Source organism: Peromyscus leucopus, chromosome 1, assembly GCF_004664715.2.
Source record: "Peromyscus leucopus breed LL Stock chromosome 1, UCI_PerLeu_2.1, whole genome shotgun sequence".
NCBI classification, from domain to species: Eukaryota; Metazoa; Chordata; class Mammalia; order Rodentia; family Cricetidae; genus Peromyscus; species Peromyscus leucopus.
Genome location: NC_051063.1, coordinates 192,336,724 through 192,344,086, shown reverse-complemented (window position 1 = coordinate 192,344,086; position 7,363 = coordinate 192,336,724). Strand labels below are relative to the sequence as shown.

Here is a 7,363-nt window from a genome sequence, read left to right as displayed (position 1 = left end):
ACCCAAAATGTCATTGCCAAATAAAGGAAAGCAAGCAATTTTTATTCCAACAAACCAGCTGCCTCTGTCTAAGTCAGGGTTCTATAGGAAAGTCTTAGATATGAGAAACACAAGGGTTTGGGGGTGGTTCTATTATCTTATGAAGAGATTTTCTATTCATTTTACATATCAACCACAGATTCCACTGTCCTCCCTCCTCCCACCCACCAGTCTTCCCCACCCAACCCAAATCCGATTCCTACCTCCTCCAAGGAAAGGTCTCCCCTGGGGAGTCAGTAGAGCCTGAAATATTCAGTTGAGGCAGGTCCAAGCCCCTCTTCCCTGCACCAAGGCTGGGCAAAGTGTCTCAGCATAGGCACTAGGTTCCAAAAACCCAGTTCATACACAAAGGACAGGTCCCAGTCTCACTGCCTGGGGGGTCCCCTAAACAGTTCAAGCTAAACAACTTTCTCACTTATCCAGAGGGCCTAGTCTAGTACCATGGGGGCTCCTCCGCTATTGGGAACAAAAGGCTTTTGAAGCTCAGGGGTTGAGATTTTCTAAAGGGGAATTTGGAAGGCAAAACAGGTGGGGTTACAGGAGCAGAAAATAAGCATAATAGAAGCATAAGTAAAAATGGCCTTCAGAAAGGAAGACATGATTGCAAAGTGTCATAAGATAGTAATAACAAAAGACAGTCTTAAGAACAGTTTCAAACAAATGTAGGCTTTGGAAATAGTTATAACTTTTCAAAACAAAGTTGCTATTTCCTGAAAAAGCAATACATGACTATATATAGTTATAATTGTAGATGGAGTATAGCCCAATCTTTAAGAAACAGAAGTTTAATCATACACAGGAACAAACCTAGTTTGTCTGAATCATAAGATGGCTTTTAACCATAAGTTGGAGGCAAGCTGGATAATCATCTAACTTGTTATGGGTATGTTTTCCTCCTGTAACCCCAACTATTTTGTCCACCAAGCCTCCCATCAGAAACCTCACTCTGATCTATAAAAATCTGTCTTTCTAAAATTCAAAGATGAACTGTAGAAACACAACTAATGGGGAGGCAGCCTGTGTACATGAAACAAAAAGCTTGGTTTATTTAATTGCTTGCTTTCATTAATTTGCCCATGATGATTTGGATCAGTGGTCCTTCTCCTTTCATCTTTGAGATTAGATGTATACCAAAACATAGGGAGAGCTGGTGTTACCTATATGTCCATTACCTCACAATCACACCAGATATTGGATTTCATTAGCACTATTGGACATTCTTCATGCGTTAATTCCTTAGTAAGTGTGATCATTTTCTTCTTGATTTCTGTAAAGGTGATTCAATTACTTTCATTCCACTGTCCATTTAAAAGTTTGCCACAAAGTATTTCCTGTGTCTCTACTCCACAGTTCTTTATCTGTGAGAAAAAGTGTGCCTGCCTATGTTTATGTCTGTTTTTATAAAACTTGATGATACATAGCCCTTTTCATGATTCTGTTTTTATTGTATAATAAACATTCTACAATAAAAGAACAGAAATATCCTCATTATTGTGGAGCTATATATTCATTTTATGTTTAAATTTCAGATGAGATATACATGGGTTTCCTTCATGATGTTGCAAGAGTGGTTAAAGTCATTTTATCTTCAATATGACTTATAATTAGAAGTCCATTTTAAAATTTGACAGCCAACATCGCTTTTGTTTGTACTCACTGGCCAATGTTTCTGCAAAAGCACCATGGACTTACTGCTAATATTGACATTTTAATCAAAGTTCTACAACTTCTTTCAATAAATATGTACAATTAAAGACATCAGAAGTCTCACTGGAAAAATATTTTTTACAAATATTGTTGACAAAATAATTTTGTGAGTCAGAGTCCTCTTTTGTTGCCCAAGTATCTTTGAAGTCTTGAGAACATGTGATTTTCCCACACCAAAAAACAGGTCTCAAAATTTCAACTCACTCTTTGGCTTAGGGAAGTGATTTTTGGAACTGTTTAAGGAAGAAGTTCTAAATGACAGAATGGACCACAAGGATTTGACAATAGGAATAATGTTCTTACTTCAGAGCACAGTTGAAATTGTTGGAAATTTCTCTCTTCTTTCCGGCTACCTCATCCATTACTGCACTGAACAGACATTAAAGACCACAAATTTGATTCTTACACACATGTTCACAGCCAACTCCATGATCATTCTTTCTAAAGGACTACTCCACACAATGAGAGCTTTTGAGGTGGTAGGGTTCCTCAATGATTTTGGCTGCGAATTTCTTTTGTATATTCAAAGACTAGGCAGAGGCATGTCTATAGGCACCACCTGATTTTTTAGTGTTTTCCAGGCCATCACCATCAGCCCTGGGAATTCTTTTTGGTTGTGTCTTAAATTCAAAGCTCCAAAGCACAATGGTCTCTTCACTTCCCTCTGCTGGATTCACTACATGTCAATAAATATGGTTTTCCCTGTGTATATGTACACCATGGGGAACAGCAATAATCTGACACATAAACATGGCATGAAATATTGCTCCACATCAGGTCATGATGACCTTGGAAGCTCATTATATGCAACGTCTTTTGTTCTTCCAGAAATTTTGTTTTCTGTCATCATTGTTTGGTCCAGCACCTCCATGGTTGTCATTCTGTATAGGCACAAACAACGGGTTCATCATATCCGCAGCACCAGTGTTTCCTCCAGTACATCTACTGAGTCCAAAGCCACCCACCCCGTAATGGCCCTTGTGTCCACATTTATAGGTTTTTATGCCCTCTCTTCCATCTTACAAGGTTGCATTGCTCTCATATATAAACCTGGTTGGTGGCTAGTGAACATTACTGCAATCTTTTCTATGTGTTTTCCTACTTTGGGGCCCTTTGTTGTGAGCTATGACTCACAGTGCAAAGGTTGTGCTTTTCTTGAGACAGGAATCACAAAACCCATAATCTCACCACAGGTATAAATTTTATATGGTCTTTTCCCAAAAAATATAAACTTTAAGATTCTCTTTTTATATAAAATATCAACATACAACTAATCTTATCTCCTTGTATCTTCCTAAGGGAAACTGTACTCTAAGTTTGGGTTTTAATGTTGTTGAAACTTGGACTTGTAATATCATAGCAGAGGTGAATGAGATAGGTTGTTCTTTTGTGAGAAAATATTACTGTTTTCAGGAATATTTCTTCATACAATATCCATTTTACTATAGAAGTTACAAGTTTTGTACTTTTTTTCATTCAAATTTATTGCATCTAAACTAATCAGAAATGTGTCTGAATTTATTAAGAATTGACACATAAGGGTCAAACTTTATAGATTTATCTGTATTGCTATTCCATAAATTGAAGAAGGAAATTATTTACTTAATGACAATCTCTTCTTTACCCTCACCAACTGTAGTTCATTCCCAAACTTATTCTAAAAATAAGAAACCTGACAATTCTATACTGAAAGTAGTGGACAAAGCATTATGACCTATCTGAGGATCTATGAGAAAAGTATGGGGAATTCCCTGCACCTATGTGTTTAAGATTTCCATAAATTAGACCCAGGAATGGCTGCAAAGAAGATGTGTAACCTAAACTATATTATATAACTCAGATCGGTTCCTAGGTGAATGCCTCTACCGGCACAAAATCTCAGCATTTGCCTACCTACTATATTACCAGCCAGCAACTATTGACAGTGGCTAAGTAAGGTTCCTTGGCTGATTAATCTAAACCAACTGCATGATTACACATATCACTGCTGAGCCATGATAGAAGCAGTTAGTTTCCTTATTGTTAATTCTTTGTGCATTTGAAATATGATGACTACTAATTCTGAATTTCCATATTTTTAGATAAAAAGAAACAGCAAATGATCCAACAATCAATAACCTATTACAAATTGTGACTCTAATTATAATTATATTCATTAAATTTATTTTTTATTTTTAATCTACTTTCATTTATTGATTACATTTTTCCAGCTTGATCACAGTCTCTGCACCCTCCCTCCTCTACTTCCTGTCCTTCTCCCCAACTTCCCATCTTTACACACTTCAAATCAACTCCTCCTCCTTTCTCTTCATAGTAGGGCAGGCTTCATATGTGTGACAGCCTGACCTGATATATCAAGTTGCAGTAAAAACAGGCTTCTCCTCTCCTATTGAGGCTGGTGAAACAGCCCAGCACCATAGCCACTTGTCTTTCTAAGGGAAACTCTACTCTGATTTTTTTGTTCTGATATTGTTGAAATTAGTGCTTATAACAACATAGCAGAAGTGACAGTATAGAAGCATGATGACATACAGAAACAAAAGTTATGGAAGTATAAACTACATATTGAATTTTGCATTAAGCAGAATATATCCACAGGCAACCCTTTAGCAGTCACTAAAAGACTCAAAATTATTGACAGTACTGGCAAAACCATCCTCTGATAATTTTCTCTTATCATTCTGGGAGGCAGGAGAAAATAATTTTCTCATTCTCTGTTCTTCCCATAACTTGGTTTGTGCAAATGATGATATGAACAATATCTGAAGACAGTCACTGATAATCATTTTACAATTAGATGTTTACAGCCATGACACAGGTTAGCTGGGGCAGGTCAGAGTGAGAATTCAGATCAGGGAGTCAGGGAAGAGGAGGCTGAGGTGTGTGCAGTGTCCAAACCTTTAGTTAGAAGTGGTCAAATGAAAAGAGAAAATGATATGAAGGGGGAAGTATTTTACATGTTGTTTACAGGTTGTCATGGATAGTGAACTAAACTTGTAATCTTCTTGCTAGAAAAAGGTCATTTTAAATGACTTCCAGACTAGGACACATTCTATTTCATGCAGGTTCTGCACTGTATTACAATTTTTAATTTGATTCTGTTTTGTGTATAACCTTAGCCAAAACATCTTCACATCAAACACTTCATTTGTGTACCCTGTGTTTTGGCATTTGGGACAAAATGATCACAGAAGGAAGGTCTGGAAGCATCCATGCTTGGAAAGTGAATTCTGGAGTGTAAATAGAAGGAGTGTAAATTGAGTAAGAAAGACATCCTGTTTTGTGTGATAAGTTACTGAAGGAAATGCTGTTTGGAACTTTTTATTTAATTATTTTTACTAATCCATTATGTAGATAGAAAATGTGATGTTATCTTCTTTATGCATAGGGAAGTGTCAACTATGTTTATATTTTTTCCATTCAGCAGAAGATCACCACAGGTAAATAACATTTTCTATTTGACTTTAATATGGTATCAGTACTGTCCACAGGTTTCTTCTAACTGGACCCACATTAATGATCTGGCTAGAGACTGAGTTATTCCTCCATAGCTCACCCAATGGATCTTAAAGGTACTAATGTGTTCTGCCATTTACCTCACTCTAATCCTACCATAACATCTCTGCTCTGAGGTGCCATTGAAAGCAACATCTTTGCAATTAAAGAAACTGTAGAAAATCAACATCTAGAAGGCACTATTGGGGCAGTAATGACTTCAAAGACCTTCAGAGCACATATCTGAAAAATTATTATTAACTAGTCAGATACCTTCAAGAAATCGATTCTCATTTTTGCAATAGCAAATATGTTCTCTTCAGGAATCGGTTAGTATAAATATTCATATTACTGGAGAATCATTGATAATGGCTAAACAATGTGAAGTTTAGGGCAGTGATACAGGGTAGCTGTGAGAGGTCAGAATGAGAAGGTGCTGCAAGGAAACAGGGAAGAGTAGGCATGGGGTGAAGAACAGAGTCATGCCCATTAAGTTGAAATGTGCAAGGAAAAAACAAAAAAGAGACAAGCTGTATAATCATATTAGAAATGGGAGCAATGAACACAGCTTAAATGCAATGCCAGGCTCAGGATGAAAAGGGAACCAGGAGAACAGGAGAGCTAAGTTGGGGCTTCAGAGACTGGAAAGACAGTAAACTGGCCAAGAATCGAGCCATACAGAAACACTGCCTCACTCTCACAGTTAACTGGACAAAGTAGACCAAGTGTCACTCAAAGTCCTGGATACAGTCCACTCCAAGCACGGATTATTTCTATGGTGTATAGAAAAGAGACCCATAAGACTAGAGGAGGATGCCATCTCTTCCTAGGGTTTAGATCAAGAGTTGAACACCAATAAAGTTTATGTTATTGAGAGATCTTTAAGCTATGCAAATTTGAGCATTTCTTCAACTAAATTAAGGTGCTGTAAGATACTGAATTCTGGATTAATACCTCACAAAAAAATTGCCCTGGTCAACACAGTACATTAAATAAGTAAAATTTTAGGGAATTTATTTTAGGCAATTTTTTTTAAGCTGTCATTCAAACTGATCCAATGCCTATAGAAGAGGGATTGTCCTTTTGGTATCCTGGAACATTTTAAGAAAACTTGAGTAACTTACTCCAGTTTCAAAGGACACAACAAAAATGGTTGCAGTTGAAACCACAGAGCTCCCTTTCATGAGTCTGCAGCAGTGGGATAAATGCCCTTCCGTCCATAACCTCCTTATAACCCTGCCTGCAGCTAATCATGAAAACTGTGCTCAAATTATATGAACTCTGTCACAGTTTTCCTTTATATAGTTCAGCAGGCAGAAAAGTCTCTACCATGTGACTCACTCAATAATTTTTGGTCATCAAAAAATAAGGATCAACCCATGAAAGGGTTTAGATTAGTTCTTATATAAAACTTGAAATAAAGTTTAGAGTTGGTAGCATGAGAGCCACACACATGCAAGGCTGTGATTGGTGGAATAGCAATTGGTGTGTGACAAATAATTGCTTCTTAGAGATGCTATTTAGCTTTTTTGCCTAAAAATATTTCCCTAAAATTTTGCTTTATTTATTTTGTTGACCATGAATACACAGGCTGAGTATTTCCTCCTGAGCACACAAGGGCCTCAAGCTTCTGGCCACAGTGGCAAGAGTAGTGCCAGTAACAGCAAAGATTGAAGAGTTTCTGGTGAATAAGCACATATCTGAGACTGGAAGGAGGGACACATCAAAGAGCCAATTCTGTGACACAAGATTATTGGAGAAGTAGGACAGAGATGAAATGGATTAAGAATCAGGTTATTTTCAGCCGGGCGGTGGTGGTGCATGCCTTTAATCCCAGCACTTGGGAGGCAGAGCCAGGCAGATCTCTGTGAGTTTGAGGCTAGCGTGCTCTACAAAGCAAGTTCTAGGAAAGAATCAGGTTATTATTGCAAGGGCCTGTTCCCCATATTTAATCTTTCCTGTTTTATCTCTCTATCAAATTTCTACAGACTCCCTACATAATTCCACCAACTGGGAACCAATGGTTAAAATAAAATCAGTCATTCTGAGATTATTTCATCTCCAAACTGTATCAGGAAACAATTGAGACTCATTGAGAAATGATAGATATGAAAAAGGATGA

The 7,363-nt window shown here is 37.3% G+C and overlaps 1 pseudogene; it reads left to right on the top strand.

The window, feature by feature from the left end:
- Nucleotides 1-2,009: 2,009 nt before the first annotated feature.
- On the top strand, nucleotides 2,010-2,945 carry LOC114686095 (annotated as a pseudogene).
- The last annotated feature ends 4,418 nt before the right edge of the window (nucleotides 2,946-7,363 follow it).